A 24,935-nucleotide genomic window follows, 5' to 3' on the forward strand; every position below is an offset into this window, starting at 1 on the left:
TGCATGAGAATATAATCTTTTAGGCATTCAACTACATCTTGGAATTGTCCACCTATTGTATTTCAAATGTAAATTCTTATTTAAAATTTAAAATTTAAATTCTTATTATCAGAACTAAACTCAAGCACAAATCAAACCAGTAGGAATTTCAAATCTGAAATACTAGTTAAACTTGAAGGTTTTTGTAACAATTTAGTGACCATTTTCATCATTTTAACAAAAATGTTGATGATTTTTGGCTATATTTAACTAGCAAATCATGCGGTAACAAACAATTTGTCCATCAAATTCCATATATAGTTTCCCCTTTTAGTGAATTTCAATAAATTTTTGGACACTATAATGTACTTTGTTTTGAGAATTTAGAATGTTAATGTTTTTAAGCTATAATTTTAAACTATATGTCTCATTGCCAAAATTGTTGGTCTATATGTAGAACAAAACAGGTTATCTTGTGGGTGTTGAAGTGTTTTGCAGGTATGGATTTTCAAAATTCAGGGATAAGTGTAGGCGATGAAGTTAATTTGAGGAACTTTAATGTAAGGGATGAGGAATCAAGCTACCCTCAGCCCATGGAAGGTCTTCACAATTCTGAGCCACCTCCTTTCCTGACCAAGACTTACGACATGGTGTAAGATCCTCAAACTGATCCAGTTGTGTCGTGGAGCAGCACCAATAATAGCTTCGTTGTCTGGAATTCCCACCAGTTCTCCTCAGACTTGGTGCCTAAGTATTTTAAGCATAATAATTTCTCCAGCATCGTTCGACAGCTCAATACATATGTAAGTCAGTGTGTATAACTCGATCGAATGAAATTTCTGAGATTAAATTTTATTTTATTTTCCCCAAATTTATTGGTCACAATTCATTTTTTTTCCTTCTAATAAGTAGATTATCCAAGAGAAAATCCCCAAATTTCGAATATTTTGAAAAAATTATTTAATATTAATGTTGAATTAACTAGTTTTACACTTGAAGATTCAGAGCTACAGAGCGCGCCGTTTGGACCAAATTCGAAAGGAAAGGAGCATTAACTCGGAGTGGCAAAAATCTGGTAGAATCTCAAAATCCCGAATCTATCAGACGAGATCCCATCACCAATTATTGTGGAATGGTGGCGGAGGGTGGTGGAGCTGGCGAAGGGTGGCGGAGGGTGGAGGAATTACCGATGGTTGGAGCCGGACATTTTTTTGGGCGGCGACAGAAATCGGGCAATTCCTCTGCCTTGTTAGACTACTCCCTTGAAGAACACCCTCACGCTGTCGAGGAGAGTGTTTTTCCATAAGATAATAATGAAATGAAGAAAAGATAGGGTTAGGGCATGACTAAAGTGAAGAGAAACCAATCTGAGCCATTGAAAACCTTGATCAAATCTCCACTGTTCACAAATCTCAATACAGGTCAGCACCATGCACACCCATGTGACTTAGTGTCGATGGCAGGCATGCAATGGACTGCACATTACTGAGGAGGATGAACTAGCGAGTGGAGGGGATGAGAAATCAACATTGTGGACCCAAGCTAAATTAAATAGTAATGTAGTGTGCATGAGGCCCACAAATCAACCTGCAACATAATGTTTTCCCTAACTTGCAATATAATGTTCCCTCTAACCTACAAGGTAATGTATTCACCAACCCGGATGTAAGATTAAATATGGATAGGAGGTCATGTTATAATTTCATAAAAGGTGAATAAAACCACACCATATATAGGTAACAAAGAAGGATAAAAGTAAAATGGAAATAAGGGAGGAAGACCCAAATACACAAAGTGAAAAGGGTATTCTTATATGGGCGGATGAAAGTTTATTTGAGTTGGGACATAAGGGAAAAAAAAAATTGTAGAGGAGAGGTTTGTTACATATGGTATTAGAGCCATGAAATACCACTTGGTCCCAAACCTGTTATAGGAAGTAAAGGGAGGAGCATTAGATTTTATTTGAAAATAAAAATAAAAACAATTGAAGTAATATAGTAAAGGTACTATGTAGGTGTCTGTCTATATGTCATAGCTATCAACTTAAATGGAGGAGGAAATTCCAGAGAACACTAGAAGTGGGGATTTGTATATTGAACAGGGAGAAGGGGCTACCCCAGCAAATGGCCAGGTTTTGGATGTCATTAGGAACTTGCATCAAAAATTGGTGTAGCTCAGAAGTAGTAATGAAGAGCTGTTTAAAGTGAGTTAAGAACAAGAGAAAATGATCAGGGGATTGACCGAAAAATCTAGTCACAAGATAGTGGAACCCAAAGTAGAGAAAATAGAGAAACAAGGTTATGAGTTGGAAACTTCAAAAAGTCGGGGGAGTCTGATAGAAGCTATCCACAAAATCAAAATAAAAATAAGAAATTTGAACTACAAGGAGAATTTAGTAAGATCAAACCCCGTACTTTTGATGGGGAAAAAGAAGAAGATGCAGAATCGTGGTTGCTAAACATGACCAAATATTTTCAAGGATACGAGTACGAGAGTAATTTGAAGGCCAGATTGGCTATTTACCAATTGCAGAGCAAGGGAGCTCTCTGGTGGGAGGAAGCCAAAGGAGTGCATATACTTGAAGAAAGGGCCATATCATGGGAAGAATTACAAAAGCGATTTAAAATCAATACTTAAGTGAAAATTATAATGATTATCGTGCTAAGGAATTTCATGAACTTAGGTTAGAACAACTTTTGATGCATGAATTTGTGGAAAAATTCACAAAATTGCTGTGATATGTACCCTCCATTAAGGAAGAAAAAGTGAAGGTACAATGGTTTTTGAATTACTTACCCACCATGTATAAGGAGTGGATCGAGTTTGATAACCTGAAAACGTTGGAGGAGGCAATTAGAAAAGAGAGACTGTGCTATCAACAATTCAAAAATAAAGGATAAAACTAAAAATTTTTAATAAATAAGGAGAAAAGTAGGACTGTTATTGGCACAAAGCAACAGAAACCAACATATCAAAAATATTTTTGGAAAGACCATATGCGGAAAAAGATTAGCACAGGAAATAACACCCCTCTGGAATAGTCCCAAGTAGGATCAAGGACTATGAACTTACATGGAAAGAAAAGGAAAGAGAACCTATGAAATGTTGTGGATGTGGCAAGCCTCATTTGCTAAGGGACTATCACCACAATCCTCGATCAGTGTACAACATTCAAATTGTACAAGAGGCTACCACAGTGAATGAGATGGCCTGAAGTATTCCTAGGATTAGCATTGTGCTAGAAGATAGACAAGCATGACACCAATCAACAATGATTGAAATTAAAGGTATTCTCTTCAATGAACCTGTTTCTATTTTAATTGACCCTAGGGCTAGTTTCAGCTATATCAAACCCCGTATGGTAGAAAAATTCTCTCTTAAAATTGAAAATTACTAGATGACATGGTTAGTACAACTGGCCATGGGTACAAAGAGAAGAGTGACTAACCAAGTTAAATAATTCCCTTTAGATTTACATGGATATGAAACTACATAAACGTAAATGTCCTTCCCTTAGGATCCTACAACAATTTAATAGGCATGGATTGGATTGAGAAGCAAGGGTCAGTAATAAACTATTTGATGAAGAAACTAAGTTGTGTAGGAGAGCACATACAAAACCAGATTATTGAGGGAGTTCTCAAGTCTTTATCGGTGTGGCAGATTTTCACAATGAAAATGAAAAAGTGTATGTGGAAAGGTTGTTAGTTGTATTTAGTACAAGTGGAGGAAGGTAGCTAGCAAGGAAAAGAAATGACCTTGGATACTTTACCTATCATTAAGGAATTCCAAGATGTATTTCCAGAGGAAATACCCAGCTTACTGCCACATAGGGACATAGATTTGGTACCCGAGGAAGCACCTGTGTTTAGATCTCCTTAGTGAATGAGCTCACTTGAATTATTGGAATTAAGAATGGAGTTGCAAGAACTGTTAGACAAGGCTTATATCATGCCAAGCATGTCACCCTTGGTTGCACTTGTATTTTTTGGAAAGAAAGAGGATGGTATATGCAGGATGTGCATTCACTACCATCAGGTTAACATGTTAACTATTAAAAACAAATGCCCTTTTCCTCATATAGACTATTTATTTAGCCAAGTTCAGGAGGAAACTGTGTTTTCAAAGATTGATTTGAGAATCTGTTTTCGTCAGATGAGAATCAATCTGGAAGATGTCCATAAAAGAACTTTTAGAACCAGATATGAACACTACAAGTTTGTTGTACATTCCCATTCAACCTTAGTAACACCCTGACAATGTTTATGTCCTAAATGAAAATCATCCTCAGAAAATTCATGGATAGATTTGTATTAGTGTTTATTTATGATATTCTAATATACTTCAAGAATGAGGAGGAGCCTAAGGAGCACCTAAAACTAGTTTTGAAAAAATTAAGGGAGAATCATCTGTATGCCAAGTACAACAAATGTAAGTTTTACAAAACCAAGATACAATACATTGGTCACATTATTTCTAAGGAGGGGTTAGTTGTGGATCTGGAGAAGTTGAAAGCTATGGTGAATTGGCTAGTGCCAAGAGATATATGGGTTCGCTGATATTTTATGGGATTATCATGATACTATCGTCAGTTCATTGAAGGGTTCTCAAAATTAGCTCACCTCATCACCTCTTTACAACGAAAAGGATTCAAGTATGAACAGACTACAGAATGTCAATGAATCTTTGACAAACTCAAATGACTACTTACCACAGCACCCATTCTAAAACTTGTAGATCCAAATGAAGAGTTTAAAGTGTGTACTGATGCTAGTATAGAGGGATTAGGAGGAGTGATGGTGCAAGGTAACTCAGTGATTTCTTATGAATCGAGAAAGTTAAAGGGACATGAAAGAAATTATGCAGTGCATGATTTGGAGTTAGTTGTGGTTATACAAGCATTAAAAATGTGGAGGCATTATCCGTTGGGAAAGGACTTCATTCTAGCTTTCACAAGGCTTAACCATAAATTGACTAAGGATGCTCATAGAATATGTTATATCTGGCCTGGTAGTGGTGAGGTAGTTCAATCTTCCCACCAATTGACAATACAAAGTTCTATTCACTTATTTAGATCCATCATCATTAAACAACTTGGTATTCTGTTCCAAAGGAGTAGACATTGGTTTGCATTAAAAAATATGAAATATTTCAAGGATTGTCCTTGTGTATTTGCTTTGTGTAATGATTTTCTTACCAAATTCCCTCTGACTTTCAAGACCCAAACAATAATGCAATTCACCAAGATCCTTCATTTGAAATACTTGTGACAACTTAATTTTAGTTTCTTCAATCAACCTGAGTGCACTGCCTATTATGATAAGATCATCAACATACAAATATATCAAGGCAATCTTCCCATCTTCATCTCTCTTGATGTACAAGTTATGATCACTTTTGCTTCTCACAAAACATTTTTCATAAAAGAATGAATCAATTTTCTCATACCAAGATCTTAGTGCTTGTTTCAAACCATACAAAGCTTTCTTTAACCTCCAAACAATATGCTCATGTCCCTACTTTAAAATACGCTTCAAGATGAACCAAATAAATTTTTTCTTTTAATTCACCATTCAAGAAAGTAGATTTGACATCTAATTGATGCATTTTCCAATTTTGTTTTGTAGCTAATGCAATCATGATTCTGATTTTATTCATTTTAGCTACATGTGCAAAAGTATCTTCATAATCAATGCCTTCTTTTTGTGAATAGCCTTTTGCAACTAATCTAGCTATATACTTACCAATACTACCATCAACGTTAAACTTTGGTTTGAACAACCATTTGCATCCTATGGAAACTTTATCTTTGGGTAATTATGTTAATTCCCATGTGGCATTCTTCATTATGGAGCTATATTCTTCATTGATTGCATCTCTCCATTCTTTATACTCTTTAGCTTCTTCATAACTTGAAGGTTCTACAACATTCATTACATGAGACATTAATTCATAATCTTTATACCTTATAGGTGGATGAATTTGACATGATGACCTCCTTAGAGTTTTACTACTTTCATCCTTCTTCCTGCTTTTTGGAGTCTCTTATTCTCTTCTTGGAGTGTCATCATTGTTGGATGCTTCCTTCTCTTGAACCTGTACCCGTTCCTGTACCTATTGTTGTACCTGTTCCTATTCCTGTTCAAAACATGCTTCTATTTTGACATAATCATCAATATCATGCCATACACCTGTGTTATTGATTTTATCACCTTCATCTACATTTTCATGAAACACCACATCCCTACTTGCAAGAAATCTATGTGAAGTAGGATCAAACGACTTGTATGTTTTTTTATCATCACAATAACCAATGAATGTGCACTTAATTGATTTTGCATCAAGTTTTCTTCTTTTATATTTTGGAATATGTGCAAATGCCTTGCATCCAAAAACTCTTAGATGATTCACTTTTGGTTTATATCCATAAAATGCTTCAAAAGGTGTTTTTAGATCTAAAATTTTGGTAGGACTCCTAGTTTTCAACTAAACAATTGTATTAATGGCTTCATCCCAGAAACCATTAGAGATATTTTTACCTTGAAGCATACTCCATGCACATTCCACTAGTGTTCTATTTTTCCTCTCAGCGACTTCATTTTGCTAAGGTGTATAAGGCATTGTAAATTGTTGTATAATCCCATGTCTTTTGAAATATTGATACAAATCTCTTGATTTGTATTCTCCCCCCTGATTAAATCTAAGAATTTTGATATATTTCCCAGTTTGTTTTTCCACTATGTTTTTGAATTCCTTAAAGTACTCAAAAACATCACCTTTATTTCTTATGAAATAGACCCAAGTGTATCTAGATCTATCATCAACAAAAATAAGAAAGTACAATGCTCCTCCAAGAGGTCTAGTTTGCATAGGCCCACATACATCAGTATGAATTAATTCAAGTATTTCTCTTTGCCTTTTTTCTTCATGTATAGGAAATTCCTCTCTATGTTGCTTGCCGAGTGCACATGCTTCACATTCAACATGATTATTCTTGTTAGATCCCTATACTACTAGTGTAACTCCTTATTGTTATTAGTAAAACCCCCTTATTATATTGTTGTGCCCATGTAATCCCCATATTGTTATTATTGTGCCCCATAGAAGCCCACTATTGTTATTATTGTGCTCTTACATTATTATTGTTATGTCGGGTCTAATTATATTATGACCCCTTAGACTCCTATATATAGAAATGAGGTCTTTTCATTTGTATCATCCAAGAATTATTCGTTTATGTAATGTAAAGGAGGTTTCCCCCTCGAAGAGGCTTATTTCTAAGGCATTGAATTCCTCTCTATGTTGCTTGCCGAGTGCACATGCTTCACATTCAACATGATTATTCTTGTCAGATCCCTATACTACTAGTGTAACTCCTTATTGTTATTAGTAAAACCCCCTTATTATATTGTTGTGCCCATGTAATCCCCATATTGTTATTATTGTGCCCCATAGAAGCCCACTATTGTTATTATTGTGCTCTTACATTATTATTGTTATGTCGGGTCTAATTATATTATGACCCCTTAGACTCCTATATATAGAAATGAGGTCTTTTCATTTGTATCATCCAAGAATTATTCGTTTATGTAATGTAAAGGAGGTTTCCCCCTCGAAGAGGCTTATTTCTAAGGCATTGATCTATATTTTCTAACTTTTTGTGAGCTGGTTTCATAACATTTGGTATCAAAGGTTTGGATTCTAGGTTTTCGCTGCTCCAAACAGGCCATCGTGGCATTTTCGCTACAAAGTTTCAGAAGCTAAAATAAAAACCCATTTGAGAAGAAATCGATCTGCACCTTGTCGAAAATATGTGATAGGTTAACCCGATAATGCAATATAAATCAAATTAGAATACTATAACCTACTTCTACTATCAATTTGTGGAAGCCTAAAGATCGAGCTGAACAATTTAACCAGAAGAAGAAGAATCAATGGCACAATACACATGAAAATAATTTAGGGAAAGCCTCAGCTAAAAACCCCACGCTATTTTATTACATACATGGTGGAAATACATAGGAATTATACAAAGCCTTAGCTCTCACAGCTAGCCAGATCTCAGTACAATCCTCACATATGCTCACAAGCAATCTTGGCTTCTCTCCAGCCTTCCTCTCTACCCTCCAAGATCCTATTTCCTTGCGTTATTCCTTGTGGATGATTTTCCTATTACCAAGTGGAAAAACAAGCCTTCAAAATTGCGCAATCCTCAAGGATGAATCCTTGACTACATGCATGACTTTTCTCCATGAGAAAACACATGCAACTGATAGTACATTGTCCTTGAACATTAATCTCAACTGGGTGCTTCTCAGAATAGACATGCATGAGTTTCTGATGAGGGAATCTTTAGTTAACTGGAGTAGCACTAGTTGAGTGCATTAATGCATCAACTGGCTGTTAACTCGCTATTAGTTCCTCAAATAGTTTGGAACTAATTCAATTGGACTTAACTCAGTAAACTGAGTTAACTAATTACAACTCAAATATAACTCAATCTTATCTCCTTAATTTAAGGGATAACTCTCACATGACTTCAGAAAGACTACTAAATTGACTTTCTCCAACTAATTAATTTAAAAGTAATTAATTAATTATTTCCAAGTAGCTGTTAAGACTAAATTCAATTTTAATTCACAATTTAATTCAAGGAAAAATTAAATTGGAATATTCTTGTTGCCATATTTCAACACACCTCAGGTCCGAACTTCCGATCTTATCTCTCTATATTTTCAAAGATATGATCTGAGGAAGTTAGGGTTTTTGCAAGCTCCATAATTTCATCTCAAACAGGTCATCATGGCATTTTCACTATAATGTGTTTTCTATGAAGGTGCGAACTCTGAAATCAAAACTCATTTGAGCCAAAAGCGTGGGGAAGCTCGGGGCCGAATTTCAAATCTTGTTTCTCTATATCTCGAGAGATACAGTCCAAATTACATCCCAAACAGGTAACTTGGGGAAATCTCCCGAATTACATCCCAAACAGGTAACTTGGGGAAATCGTCGTAACTGTCTCTGTGAGCATTAGATTGAAATTTCATAAGAAGTTATACAAAGAGGATGGACTGTAGTTTTTGGTGTATATTTTTTAGATCCAAAGGTAAAAATGGTGACACGTGGAAATTCATACAAGTTTGCTCTTCTAAAAAGGTATATAATCAGGTCATCTTGGGAGATTGTGCATAACTTTTTCTTTGAGAATCCAATTTCAATTAGACTAGTGGCATTGGAAAGAGTACACAGAGGGCTACTGCAGGTCGCGAATTCAGAACTGGAAGATCTGAAATTACATATTTATAGTCGTTTCAAGATCGAGCTCCTAAAATTAAGAAATGGTGATATGAGGAAGTTTGATGGCAAGGATCCGGTAAATTGGATACTACAGATCGAGCAATATTTTGATCTACATGAGATGCAACTGTTACAAAAGGTACATATTGTATCTTCATATTTAGAACCAGATCAATTTTTATGGTATAAAGGGCTTTGTTCTCATAAACCACTTGTTACATGGTCAATTTTCATGGAGGAAATGATAGCACATTATGAGGATACAAAGAGCAACACCTTCTTTAGCCAATTGATAAATCTCAAACAAAAGGGTTTAATGGTAGAGCACATTGAGGATTTTAAAAAACTGAATATAAGGGTAAATGATATTCCAGAGAAGAAATTGGTTGATGTTTTCATAGGGACTTTAAAATATAACATTCAACACGAGGTTTGTCTTTGGGAACCTGATTCATTGGAGAAGGCATTCAGCTTGGCAAGAAAAATTGAAAGCGAAATTATGGAAACAAGGAATCCCACCATTCACGACTATAATTATGAAAGTGTTTTTTCTCCTAGCCTTCCACAACCTACAAGGTTTACACCACAACAATCGGAAGAAAAAATAAAAAGGGCTTTGTTACAATTGTGATAACAAATACACTAAAGGTCATAAGTGTGTTGAGAAGAAATTATTTTACATAGATTATGAAGAGGAGGAAGAAAAGGACCAAGCAACATCAAAAGAAGAGGATATACACCAAGAACCCACCCCAGAGAAAGATGAAATGAATTTGACCATATCTTGTAAAGCATTAGAAAGAACTACCACTCCTCAAACTCTCAAGATAGAAGTACATATCAAGAAGAAAAAGGTTCAAGAAGTGAAAGATCACATCGAGAAAGAAGAAATGAATCTGACCATATCTCGTAATTCATTGACCGGAATTACCACTCCTCAAACTATCAATATAGAAGGACATATAGAGAAGAAAAATGTTCAAGAAGTGAAAGATCACATCGAGCATCAAGAAATGAATCCGACTATATCTTGTAATGCATTGGAAGAAATTACCATTCCTCAAACTATCAAAATAGAAGGACATATCAAGAAGAAAAAGGTAATAGTGTTGATTGATTCTGGAAGTACCCATAATTTTATTCATTGTAAGATAGCCAAGGAATTGAATTGCTTCATATATCCAGCACCAGAGTGCCAAGTGATGGTTACAAGTGGAGGAACCATAAATTGCTTTGAAAAGTCCCATAATATCAAGCTATCCATGGGAGAATATGTATTGAATAGCCCAAAGCTTTCCATTCCAATGGGTGTTGGTGATGTTTTACTAGGAGCCCAATGGCTACAATCTTTGGGTACGATAGCTTTTAATTTTCAAGAACTTTTCTTGAATTTTTTTTGGGAAGGAAAGGAAGTTGAATTGAGGGGTATCGAAGGGAAACCAGGAAAGATAATCAACTCTAATAGCATGACAAAGCTTCTAAATAAATAACAATGGTATATGATTGCACAATCATATTCACTAGGGGATCCCACATCGAAATCATGTATTTCTCCAAATCTCAAAAATGTTTTGGACAATCATTCCAAGGTATTTGATACTCCCAAAGGCCTCTCACCTATTCGTGATCATGATCATGCTATTCATTTGATTCCAGGAAGTGTTCCTCCAAACATCAGGCCTTACAGATATCCATATGCCCAAAGGAGTGCGAACTCATTCAAAAGTTGCATAAGATCCCAGTTCAAGCAGTATTACAAGAACTTGACAAGGAAGGAAAAATCATATTGGAACCTGAAGCAGTCACAGAACTGAGAAATCGACAACTATGAAATAGACCACTTTTAGAGTATCTCATCAAGTGAAAGAACTTACCCACTGAAGATTCCACATGGGAGGACAAGAATTTATACAAAAGCATCAAGAACTACTCAAGCATTGAGGACAACACTTTTTGAAGAAAAGGAGAATGTTAGGTCCCTATATTATTAGTGTAACCCCTTATTGTTATTATTAAAACCTCCTTATTCTATTGTTGTGCCCATGTAGTCCCCATATTGTTATTATTGTGCCCCATAGAAGCCCACTATTGTTATTATTGTGCTCTTACATTATTATTGTTATTTCAGCTCTGATTATATTATGACCCTTTAGACTCCTATATATAGAAAGGAGATATTGTCATTTGTATCATCCAAGAATTATTCATTTGTTTAATGTAAAGGAGGTTGCCCCCTCGAAGAGGCTTATTTCTAAGGCGTTGATCTATCTTTTCTATCTTTTTGTAAGCTAGTTTCATAACAATTCTTCATAATAGGAAGACCTTCAACCATTGTTTTTCTTTGAAGTAACATCAAATCATTGTGATTTAAGTGACCATACCTTTGATGCCATAACTTTTCTGTTGACATTGTTGTAGATTCCAATGCTTGATGCCCTATCCTGGTCACATTTAGCTTATACAAGCCTCCAACTCTGGTACCTGTGACCATAACCTTGTAGTGATCTTAGATATCTTTAACAACACATTGTGATTTGACAAATTACACCTTTAGATCTTGATGAACAATAGTAGAAACATAAATTAATTTCTTTTTTATACCAGGAACATACATCACATCATGAATTTGTCTCTCTTTTCCATTAGGCAACATCACGCCTGTTATTCCATACCCTTGAACTTGAATGGATCTATTATCTCCTAGATAAACACATGTCCCATCAATGTTCTCATGATATTCATCAAACCAATCCTTATTACAAGACATATGGAGTGATGCACCAACATCAATGAACCAAGCATTCACATCATCAGTCTCAATAGACAATGCAGCATCATAAACAAATAATTTGAGATTTTTAAACCCATGATTGATTTAGGTGTCTTTGTCCACAAAATTCCCATTATGCCTTATGTTTCTCTGCTTAGACTCATTATATTTCCTTTTATAGCATTCTTTAGAATGATGTCCAGGTTTGCCACAATAATAACAATCATCATTTCTCTTCTCATGAACTAGAAATTTAGATTGTGCCACACCTTTTTTCTTTACTTGAAAATTTCATCCTTCGCTTTTGTCCCATGGCTAGACTTTGTATGGCTACTTACCCTTGACTACCAATGCCAAACCTAAATTGTTTGAGCCCAAATTGAAGTTCTTCATCCTATATTCCTCTTGTAGAAGAATATCTATCAATTCATCAAAAGTAGGAGGCTTCTCTCTAGCTGAAAGACTTGAAACAAAAATTTGATAATCTTGCACTAAGCCATTTGATGTGATAGTGACCAAGTCAACATTGGACACCTTTTCACCAATGTCTCCAAACTTATCACTTAGCTCTTTAACATGGGAAATGAAATTACTTATACTTTCATTGGCCTCCATTTTAATTGACAAAAGCTTGGTCTTCAAGAACAAAATATGGTTAGTATCAGATGTTTCGTACAAGCTTTTGAGAACATCCCATGTTTCTTTAGATGTCTTACAATCCCTTATATGAGGAATGATGTTGTCTTTAACTCACATTCGTAGCAACACCTTTTCTTTTGTTTCCCTTTTTTCCCAATCTGGAATAGTTGCAGCAGCAATGGGTTTGGGCTCCACCCCATTCACTATTTTCCAATTCGCATAATTTCATCCATTAAGCCTTGTGGACTCATTCAAATAAGTTTCACCAAAAAAATTTGGCATAATGTCAAAAAAATTTGGCATAATGTCAAAAAAATTGTCCCCAATCAACAAAATGCACCCAAATCCACCAGATCTACACCCAAATTCACGAGATCTACATCCAAATTCACCAGATCCAAAGCCAAATGCACAAGATCCAAAAAACAACAAGACTTAATCTTGCTTCCAATAAAAAAAAGAAAACCAAAATTACTTCTTATTTCTCCTTTTTTTTACCAAACCCTGTTTCCAAAACATTAATTTCCTTTTATAAATAAAAAATGCCCAATTTTTAACTTTGACCAAAAAAAAATTATATCCTTATATCTCATAAATTCTTTTTCACGATAAAATAATTTTTAATCCCTTATTTCTCCATTAAAAAACCTTCACGTTGACAAACAAAACTTCTTTATGAAAACTTTATACACAACGTGACTTCAAAAATAGTGAATTGGTTTGAGGTGCAAAGTGAACTCTTCAACAGTGAGAAACACTAGCTTTTCACAAAACGACAATTAATTACAGCATGTTTCCTTTATAAGCACAATGTTCAACGCTCCGCCTTGAGCTCCTTCAATTAGTACTCAGCTCCTTCAATTAGTACTCAGACTGTGGAACGAGGGTTTACAGAGGCTCCCTTCGAAAACTCCTCAGCAGCTCACATTCAACTCGGCGTTCAAAGGGTAGAAAACACTGCCGCCGTCCTCCACTCTGCCATGACGCCAACAACCACAGGCCCTTTTCAGCAATCAACGATCACATCCAGATCGCACACAAATAGTACACCACAACAGATCATTGCATAAGAATTATGTAGCCACCTCAGATTTTACTGTTATTCACTGCTTAACCATAATGTATTAAACCTCCAAAATTTCTAGAAAGCAGATCTTTCAGTTCACACCACCCTCAGCGCTGATACCATATTAGAAAATCAAAAAGATGCACAAGAATGAAATCAAATTTCATTGATCAAACTTCTTAGACAACCAATAAATTATATATCTAGATTTAAATAATTCGGATCACCAACTCACAACACAAACTATGAAGGCACAACTCATGACAGATAAACTCAAACGCTAACTACGAGAACACAATTCATAAACTCTATCTAGACATATCATTTCTACATTATTCCAACATTCTCACCACCTCCTCCTCCTCCTCCTCCTCCTCCCCCCTTGCCTCTTAAAGCTTTGTCTCTTCCGCCTCTTCCCACTTTGCAGCTTCTGTCTCTTCCCTCTGCCTCATCCCCTCCTCCTCCTAAAAAAACATAAAAAGAAAAAATAATTTCATATCATTTCATTCTTTTTATTTATATTTCTTACACATTTTCAGATTTCCTCCTCCACCTCATCATCTCCTAAAAAAATTACATATTATTTAATTCTCTTTATTTACCATACTTACAAATTTTCATATTTCTTTAGAATGATAATTCACATAACATTAATCCAACAAAACAATCTACATAAAAAATGCAATATAAATAATTAATTATGTGGTCTCAAATGTAATTGCAAATAGCTTCCTCGTCATTAGAGCAAATCAAGTTAGGGTGGCCGAAACACAAAATTACAAAAACAACAGTACTGCGTATGCCGGTTGGTCATTGTCTTCAATACCTTCGCTGTTAACATGTATTTCTAATCTAATAGTGTATTAGGACACTGTACCTGTAGCACTTTGTTTCAACTAATTGATCACCATTATACGCACCTGTAGCTGTAGCGCTCTGTTTCAACTAATTGATCACCATTATAGCAGAACAAAACGAAGTTTCGAAATTGTAACCATTCAGTTTTTGAAACCATTATACCCGAACAAAACGATGTTTGGAAATTGTAACCATTCAGTTTCTGTTTCGAAATTGTAACCATTCACTTTTTGTAGTTATTTCGAAATTGTAACCATTCACTTTTTGTAGTTATTTGTGTTTATATCTCAGAAGAAAGTTTAATTGCCCAGCTATGGGTGAGGACTAACCGAGGAGAGACGAATATTGATGAGAAATGGCTCAGAATTTCAAATGTGTGAACAAAAGTATAACGGCGCAGTAAAATTAAAAATAAATGTTATCCATAGTTACAGAAAAATGATAAGGAATTGCTCAGAATTTCAAATGTGTGAACAAAAGTATAATGGTGGAATAAAAGTATAAATAAATGCTATTCATAGTTACAGAAAAATAATTTGTTATAAACAAAGCTTCGAAACAAGTGCTCAACATTTCAAATGTGCCAACAAAATTATCCACAAACGCTATCCATAATTGAAGAAGGAATTATCCATAAAATTTATCCATCACAGCAAGGAATTATGGGGAGAAGATGTCCTTCCAGGGTAGAGAACCGTTGTTACAGGTGCTTCAACTCTCTGTGGATGAGAGATTACAGGTCCTTCTCACACATCGAATCCCGTACAACGAGATTTAGGTATATTTTTAGGCTCACGCTGTACAACAAAATTTAACTTTGAGTATTTCGGACATATTTAGTTGAAATTAGGTGAGTTTATTTGTACAAAAAGATTTATACACTCACGGGATACAGCAAATAAACAATAATAATTCCAAATGTAGCTTAATAATATTGCATATCTTGTAATTATCTTTGAAATATATATAATTAAATCTAATAAATAGTCAAAGTGAAAATTGTAATTAAGTTGTAGGGTAGAGTAAAGTTAAGTGTAGAGTAAAGTTAAGTTAGGAATAAAGTTAAGTTTTCTATTTCGACACTACTCAAGCACTTAAAACCTAATTAAACTGATCAAGTTTATGGGAAATATGATATACGAGATTAAATTGTAAAGTAATTCAATTATTAAAAAATAGGTCACCATAAAGAGGAGGTCGCCGATAAGGAAGGAGGTGGTCATTGACAGAATGTCTCTGATAGCTGGTACTCAATAGCCCGGTGTCAATCCAAGTGTTGATGCTCTCGATGCTTAGCTTTCTTTCTACTTGAGATATAACGTACCCATGTTCTCTACCCTCAACCACCTCACTTACGCCTACGGAACACGAGGTTCATACATCGATTGGATTGTAGGGATGAATACACGATCTTACTTACGATGCACCTGTCGAAGATAGATAGGATCATGCGACAGACAAGGGGGAGTCTCCCTCAGTATGGGAAGGGAGGTAGATAATGCTTGATAGTTCTTGAGTGATCTATACTGAAGGTCTTCCGAGAGGAGCGCACAAAAGGATGGAGGCCAACATACAACTGCCATCTACAGGTGGGGTGGCTTGGGGTGGGACTACGGACGGATCAATACAGAAGACCCAGTGTGTGAGTCAGGTGCACAGATACCAATTGGAGTCTTACACAGATTATGATTAAGAAGATTGGCTAGACGGGGAGGGGACGGAAGTTAAGGAAGAACTAGTGTGAGGTGGTGCTTAGCTTATTAAAAAAGCTCTTATGAGAAATATGATATATTAGACTAAATTGCAAAGTAGAAAGTATTATTCATAAAATATTAAATTTAGTTGATATGGCACATTTATCGCAAATTCATGAAGTCATTGTCGGGAAACTATTGAACGAGAATGGAAAGTATTACATACTTGTAGCTCAAATTTGTCAAATAAAAAATGTTAAAGAGTTTTCATTGTATTGAAGTCTCATCTCTCCTCTTTTCTCCATTAAGGTTATCCAAGAGATCAACATTGCCATCTGAGATCAACATTGCCATCATCCATCCTCATGGAACATAGGATGACATCAACACTTTACCAAAACACATACATAACCCTGCAACATTTGCAACCAAATTAACAGAAATGCAACCAAATTAACAGAAATGAATGATATATAAATGGAATTCGATGTTATTGATCTCCATGAACTCAAAAATCGTAAATCCTCTCTTACTCTATCCACACCTAAGACATGACATGACTGACTCACACACTCAAGCCACAGACTTCCTGACTCTGACTCAGACTCAAACCAACCAGACATCCAAGCACACAGACCAAAATGCTGCAAAATGACCAGAATTGAGAGATATATACTTCTATAGCGATTTCCCCTCTTCCTTCAACGGCTATATGCCCAGCCCTACCGGATATATGTACTTCCCAGTGATTTGGTGTTGTTCAAAGTTCAGTCATCTTCTTCGGAAGAGAAAAGGGTACTGACGTACGCGCAGTCCTATCACAGGAAACCACCGCCTGGGGTTTGAAATTCTGGTCCGAATACCCGAACTGATTCAGACAGAAGGTACATTTATTACCAATGGCTTGAGCCAATAGTTTTAACGATACACTGTAAAACATAATACACTACGTGATTGAAGGACAATGGAGGTTCCCTGGAGATTTCTGGGTTCTGTGAAAGCAAGAGAAAAAATCATAGCTTCCATCAGCATTGGCAGCGTTCTTGATGTACGGCGACGTTTAGTACAGCGTAATTCCTATTGTCTCTCATATATTTTAGCGTTATATGTTTCAGAGGAAAAACAGAATCCATCAGAAAAAATGAAATGTCCGTGTCAGATTAATTCTTCAAAAAGAGAACAATGGTTATTATGTCCCTAACATACATCGTAATACTTTCAATCTACCAGCAAATTCACAAACACGCGAGCGGCGAAATTAAATTAATAAGATGAGACCTAGCTCAAGCAGTGCCTAATCTACAGTCAACGTAAATAACTTTGGCAATTTATGATTCCTGCATTCTGAATGGTAATTTAAATTTAAAATGTGCAGACAAGTTTATTCGTTTTCATTAGCTTCTCACTTTATTTTAGAACAGTGCAAATTGGTAATTTTAGAGAGATTACCCGGTCGGAGGAGCTCTCATGGCATGGCGCTTAGGCTTCTACTGGCGCTCATCGTTAGCATTCATTGTGGGGACTAATCGTTAGATTTGACAATTGGTCGAGCTGTTTGTTTACTGTATATATAAAAGACAGACAGAGAAGAAGCCTCTTCGTGCTTCTACCATCTCCACGCGAACTCTCTGTGCAAAAACCTATGTGGATTATCTCCCTGGCTATGCGAGTTACTTCGCTGGCAATGTTAAAAGGTTTTTCGAGCTCCTCGGCTGCCTTCGTAGCGATACCAAAGTGGCGCAGAGACGAAGTGATTCGAAGCTTGAAACAACAGACATTACAACGAATGAATGTTAGTAAAATGCCAGAGATAATGGTTTACATATCCTTGGCGATAACCAACGTATCTAGTGATAATCAGCATAAGGCGCGGTGATAATGCGTGTATCGTTTGATAACTCGCGGATGGTTTGATAATTCGTGTATTGTATGATATGTCGCGTATCCACTGATGATAAGTCGCATATCCTCTCTGATCCCATCGCATAAGGGCGGAGATCACCGGATTTTCCGCCGTGTCTACTCGCATATCCATCTCATATTGCTCGCATAAAGGGCGGAGACGTCATATATCAGCGTAATGACTCGCTTATCAACCTCTGATAATCAGCGTTTCCCATGAGAAATCGCATTTTGAAGTGGTGATAGATCGAAAATACTTAAAAACTCGCGTATCTGGCCATCACTTGCGCGTATCAAGTGATACTCCAAAGTTAGTCCATGATAATTCGCATATTGGATCGCATTTGAAGCGGTAATATCTCGCATATCCTTTGAAAATTCGCGTATCTGGCGATAACTCGCGTATATCAACCGACAGTCCCATGTTCCGCGTTGATAATTCGCATGTTACGGGCCGTAAAGTCGCATACCAAAGAGAGTAAAATGCAAAATACAAAATGGATGAACAGAGAAGTTCTTTGTGTGACTATCCCATAGCCAAGTTTTTTATATGTTTTGTTTTGTTTGGTTTGTTTTATATTTATTTTGTTTTGTTTGTGTGACTATCACGCAGCCAAAAATATTATTTTTATTTTTGAAGTTGAGATGATTCAACGCGGATACGGCTGACTAGACAGAAAGAAACCTCGTTATGATTCTGAACAGCTATGGTTTATGATGGAAACGTGAAAGAAAAGATTTCATTTGAAATGGGAATTTTGAACCCCAATGACTTATGAACACCATAAAAAAAAGAAACTCGGAACCTGTGTCTCGAATGCGACCCTGAGAGGAAAAGTACAGAGTACCAGGGATTCAAATAGGAGATGGTAATTGCTTTTCTGCTTTTGTTTCGGAACTTCTTAGCCCAACAATTCAACCATTGCGTCCTTACCACCAATTAGAGACGAAATGCATAGAGAATTTAAAGATTTGATAAGAATTTATTGAAGGGTTGCCTTTTAAAAATTTAATTTATTACATAATTTTTGCTGTGTTTTATTATTTATGTTGATTGCTGTCGATCCCCAATATCAGTATTCGGTTTAATGACTTTTTGAGAAAAAGTTTATTATTAGTTAAAATGTGTTTCTGTTATTATATCCATATGATATAGTCGAATGTGTATCAATATTTTTATTATCTTATAAGTAAGGTAGTGAAGAAGTTTGGTTGTTTATGTAAAATTATTATCCCAGTGTTTTTTTTAAGATATATATTTTAAAGGTTTATTATTTTAAGTTTTATATTTTATTATTATTGTAATTATTAAATATATTTATTTGTGTATATATTAAATTGAAAAGAACAAAATTTGTCACGTAAATTTAAGTCGTTATTTTACATTTACTCATATTAATATAAATGTATTTTTAACTCGATGTCTATTGACATTTTTCTTTAATTTTGCATGTAATGAAATATTTGTATTTTAAAAATTTAATTAATTTGGAGGCCGTTTAGGTTGGAATTTAAAGTAATTGTTTTTAGGTTTGATATTATAAATAAGTTGTAAATTTTTTTATTTTATTTCAAAAATTTTAAAATAGTAAAGCATTTTGATTTTATCTAACATGTGCCAAGAATTATTAATCATATTCTAGAGATTCTAGATAGATGCATCCAAGTTTATCTCAAAAGTTTCAAACATAATGAAACTTTAATAATTTTATTGGAAAACCTGAAAAGTAAAAATGTTCTAAGAACTTTATATTTTATTTTTACCAAACAATTATAGTAAAGAAAAATTAGCGCCATATAGTGTAGTTAGGCTAAAATTTTCAAATATGAATATATTTTAATCATTTTATTTGAAAATGTTAAAAGTAACTAGTTTTAACATTTTTGATATTACTTTGATTAAAACTTTGCACTAACCTTTTGTTAAGGGTTAGGAATTCCCTCTAATAATTTGTATGAGGTTTAGGCTCTTCTTCAAGCCCTAATGATAGCTCATGAACAAGGTATCCCTAGTGTGCCTTTCATGAAATACCTTAACCCTTGGTTAAGAAGAAAACATAACCCTAAGGCATGATTTCAAAGGGTAATTGTGAGAACATTAAATAAATTCAAATCTTAAGAGATAAATACTATTCTAGGACAACATAGTCAATGATCTAATTGTGTTTCTAACTCAAGGGCATAGTTAACACAAGTATTAATTAGGATTAACATTAATGAGAAATTATCAACCATCCCATAATCCAATGAACATTAAACTCTTCATTAAAGAAGAATTAGTAAACTAGTGGCAAATGACACATTGGAAGAATATTAGTCATGCAACCACAATTATTAAAATTTTTGGCATTTCAAGGGCTTCAAGGCTCCTCTCCTAGTAGTTACTATATATGGAAAGATGAGTCTACATGCTCCCAAGTGTGTGGAATAAGTCTTTTCCTTTTACACAACCTTGTAGGAGGAAGAGCATGTCAAATGTTTCCTCTCGGGACAACTATTAGGTATTAATTGAGTGGATTTCAATCATATGTAATAAATTAATGACATGTTGGGTTCCTTGGTAATATTGTGTGCCAGTTATGAATGGAATACAATGATTGAGGGGTTACCATCCTGTGAAATTAATGATTTCTAGTATTTAAGGGAGTAATTTGTATTCTGTTAGGTATGTGGTGTTATGATAGACATTTATTTTGGGAATCTTTTTCTTCTTTGCCCACATGGCTATGTATTTAGCCATCAAATCTACTTGGTATATGCTTCGTCGAGGGGAATTAGGATTTTTCATAGCGATTTACTCAAACCTCACAATCTCTCATCCTTCACACAATGATCATGGGGGAAATCATACAAAATTCAGGACCACCCTTGAAACCTTGTTTAATATTGAGGTATTTTGTTCCTCTAGGAAGAAGTCCCATGATGTGTACATTGTTTGGCTCCGTCAAAACAAAATAGTAGTTGTAAACTAGAAGGCTCTGATAATTTCTGTCTCTTTTAAGCATTACCAAATTCATGATTTTTAGATTTTGGATTCAATGGTATATGTTTTCATTTTCATTTTTTATCCCCAAAATCATGCTCAATATTGTATAATATATCCCCGTACCCACGTTACATTTTTTAGGGTTTAGAGAGTAGGAGTAGAATTGTTAATCTTGATCGATTAACACATTCATTAATTAGATGAACTTGTTCTAGGAATTGTAACACTCAAGAAATGATTGAAATTCATGACTTTTACCTTAGAACAAACATTGACATCAAAGGCTCCACATGGCTAGCACAATAAAATATAGAATGAAACACTCTAATGTTGGCTAGAGTTTATATTTCTACTATACAATCTCTCCTTTCCAACTCAATATAATTAGACCATATATAGTGACCAAATCAAGGCTCATAACCATGTTGACATTATAGAGTGAGGAATATATGTACATAATGGTGTAAATTGAACAAATTAAAAATAAATTGTCTCCCGAGAGTGAATTGAACTCTAGTATGAGCACAACTATCAATTTTTTAGTTAGACACTAAACCTGGATGTGCATAAATAAGTATGTTATCTCTAGTCTTTGTAAGAAATTAGAAGAGCCTCATTATACTCTCAACAAGTAGTGATCGATACCCCCTTCCTCAATAAAAATCATCAATAATGGAGCACATTTTTTTTTATATCTTAATATAACTATGTTCCTTCACATTCTAGGAATTTGAACCTCAGGGTGTCATCTCTCCTTCACATACTAACGAGGTTAGTTTGCAAATTCCATGTAATTTCCCCATTTTTTTACATACATGTTCCTACATAAGTATCATATTTGATCTTAAAGAACTGAAATCCTTTTATCTAGTAGGCATTTCTAAGAAAGATGAAATTGTAAAAGAGTTAACGGAAATAATTATATTATTTTATTTCTTGAATAATATAATGCTAATCTAATTAATTAATATTAATAATATTATTATGAGTTTATATTATTATTATAATATTAATATAATAATATATATAAATAATATGGTTGATAATATTTATATAGTTATTAATAATTAGTTGACCTATCGGTGTATATCAACCACATTGGAAAATGTGGTCGATATATATGCTTGATATACGCCTATTGGTCTATATCAACCATATTTACCTTGGTAAATATGGTTGTGCTAGTTTATTTTCAACAAATATAACTTTATGCACACAACCATTTCATGACCGATAAAAAGGAGTTGTCTATGGACGACGAATTTTTGGCCGGAATCCCAAGGTATGGTAGCTTTGAGTTCCTTGTTATGCCATTTGGTTTGTGCAATGCTCCTGCTATGTTTTGCACTTTGATGAATGATGTTCTACGACCATACTTGGATTCGTTCATAGCAGTATACTTGGACGATATAGTGGTGTTCAGTGACAACATGGAGGATCATAAGAAGCACTTGGCGATGGTGTTCGAGGCACTGAGGGCAAATCAGTTGTTCTTGAAGAAGTCTAAGTGTGTGTTCGCTCAGACTGAGATTCCGTTCCTTGGGCATATTGTTGGTCAAGGGTGCATACGGATGGAGCCAAGCAAGGTGAAGGCAATCGAGGACTGGGTTGAACCGAAGAATGTCCATGAGATGAGGGTGTTTTTGGGCATGACCAACTACCAACGGAAGTTTGTAGAGGGGTACTCCAAGGTGACATCGGCACTGACAGACTTATTGAAGAAAGACAAGAGGTGGAGTTGGACGAACAAATGTCAAGAGGCATTTGATGACTTGAAGAAGAGGATGGTTACAACACCAATACTGAAGTTTCTTGACTTCGAGAGACCATTTGAGGTGCACACTGATGCTTCAGATTTTGCCATAGGAGGGGTTCTTATGCAGGATGGGCATCCGGTGGCGTATGAGAGTCGGAAGTTGCAGGATAGAGAACGAAGGTATTCGGTTCATGAGAAGGAGATGACTGTCATCATCCATTGTCTTCATGTGTGGAGGCATTACCTGATTGGGAAACCGTTTGTTGTCAAGACTGACAACGTTGCAGCAAGTTATTTTGCATCACAACTGAAGCTTTCTGCGAAGCAAGCTCGTTGGCAGGACTTCTTGACAGAATTCGACATGACTATCGAGTATAGACTAGGAAGGCACAATGCAGTAGAAGATGCCCTTAGCAGGAAGGGACAACTTGCAGCATTGGAAGGAGAAGACCAGGCAGCAAGGAGTAGAAGTCGAGTTCAGATGTCAGAAGAGATGCAGAATAAGATCAAGGGAAGTGTTGAAACCGATACTTTGGCGCAGAATATAGTGAAGCAGATAAAGGAAGGGAAGACACGAAAGTTCTTTCTACGAGACGGGTTCTTGCTCTTTGGAAACCGACTCTATGTTCCAAATTCATCTGGGCTTAGGAGGCACCTTTTGAAGGAGTGCCACGATTCTCCATGGGCTAGCCACCCAGGGCAGCGTCGTTCTTTGGCATTGTTGGAGAGAGGATTCTTTTGGGAGAAGATGCAGGAGGATGTAGAGGAGTATGTACATACGTGCATCATTTGTCAGCAGGACAAATCAGATACTCAGAGGCAAGGAGGACTGTTGCAGCCTTTACCGATCCTAGAGAAGCCATGGATGAGTGTCTCGATGGACTTCATCACTCAGTTGCCACAGGTTCAGGGGTATAATGGGATAATGGTCGTGGTTGATCGTTTTTCCAAGTATGATGTCTTTGTTCCTACAAAGATACCATGTGGAGCCAAGCGGACTACGGAGTTGTTCTTTAAGAACATAGTGAAGTATTGGGGGATGCCATTGAGCATTGTGTCGGATAAAGATCCGCATTTTACAGGCAGATTTTGGACCACATTGTTCAAGTTATTTGGGACGGAGTTGTTGATGAGTTCGAGTTGCCATCCGTAGACAGATGGGCAGACCGAGAGGATCAACGCATTGCTAGTGGACTACTTGCGACATTATGTGATGGTTGATCAGAAGAATTGGCCTGAACTCTTGGATATTACTCAGTTTAGCTACAAAACTCAAAAGAGTTCTGCGACGGGGTATAGTCCATTTGAGTTGGTGAATGGACAGATGCCGGTTGCACCGCATACCATAGTGACGGGAGGCTTCTTGAGAAGTCCTCATGCGAAGAAGTTCATGAAGGCTTGGGAGGAGACCTTGGAGTTAGCATGGTTACACTTGCACGATGTTGCAAGGAGGATGAAAAGGTATGCTAATCCTGAGAGACGGGAGGCACACTTCAGTGTGGGAGATATGGTGTTTCTCAAGATTACGGGGGAGCAGTTTTAGCCAGCCAAGGGGACGACGAGAAAACTGACACGGAAGTATGAGGGACCATTCCGAGTGAAGAAGAGAGTGGGGGAAGTTGCTTACGAGTTGGAGCTTCCACGCCATATGCACATAAAGCACCCAGTTTTTCATGCGAGTCAGTTGAAGAGATGTAGGCTCGATTCGGACCATCCGGAGAGAGTTGAACCGACGAGAGGACCAGCCGGGATTGTGGACAGACCAGGGCTAGAGTTGGAGAAGATTTTGAGTCTCAGAACTACAGGAGTTGGTTGCCACATGCGACGAGAATTTTTTTGCAGATGGAAGGATGCACCGGAGGAAGACAGCTGGGAAATGGAGGATTCACTTTGGAGATGGAAGAACAAGATCGAGAAGCATGACAGGAAGTTGAGAAGAAGAGCAGGATTGTTGAGGGCGACAATGATTTCCAGTGGGGGAGGATGTA

General features: G+C 36.0%; 1 pseudogene; it reads left to right on the top strand.

Moving 5' to 3' along the window:
* The first annotated feature begins 479 nt into the window (after positions 1-479).
* LOC149166558 (heat shock factor protein HSF30 pseudogene) overlaps positions 480-24,935 on the top strand; it is a 69,306-nt pseudogene continuing 44,850 nt past the window's right edge.

The sequence above is a fragment of the Pinus tabuliformis genome, chromosome 5_1 (assembly GCF_031772625.1).
Source record: "Pinus tabuliformis cultivar Carrire ecotype Pingquan chromosome 5_1, CPIR1, whole genome shotgun sequence".
Classification (NCBI taxonomy): Eukaryota; Viridiplantae; Streptophyta; class Pinopsida; order Pinales; family Pinaceae; genus Pinus; species Pinus tabuliformis.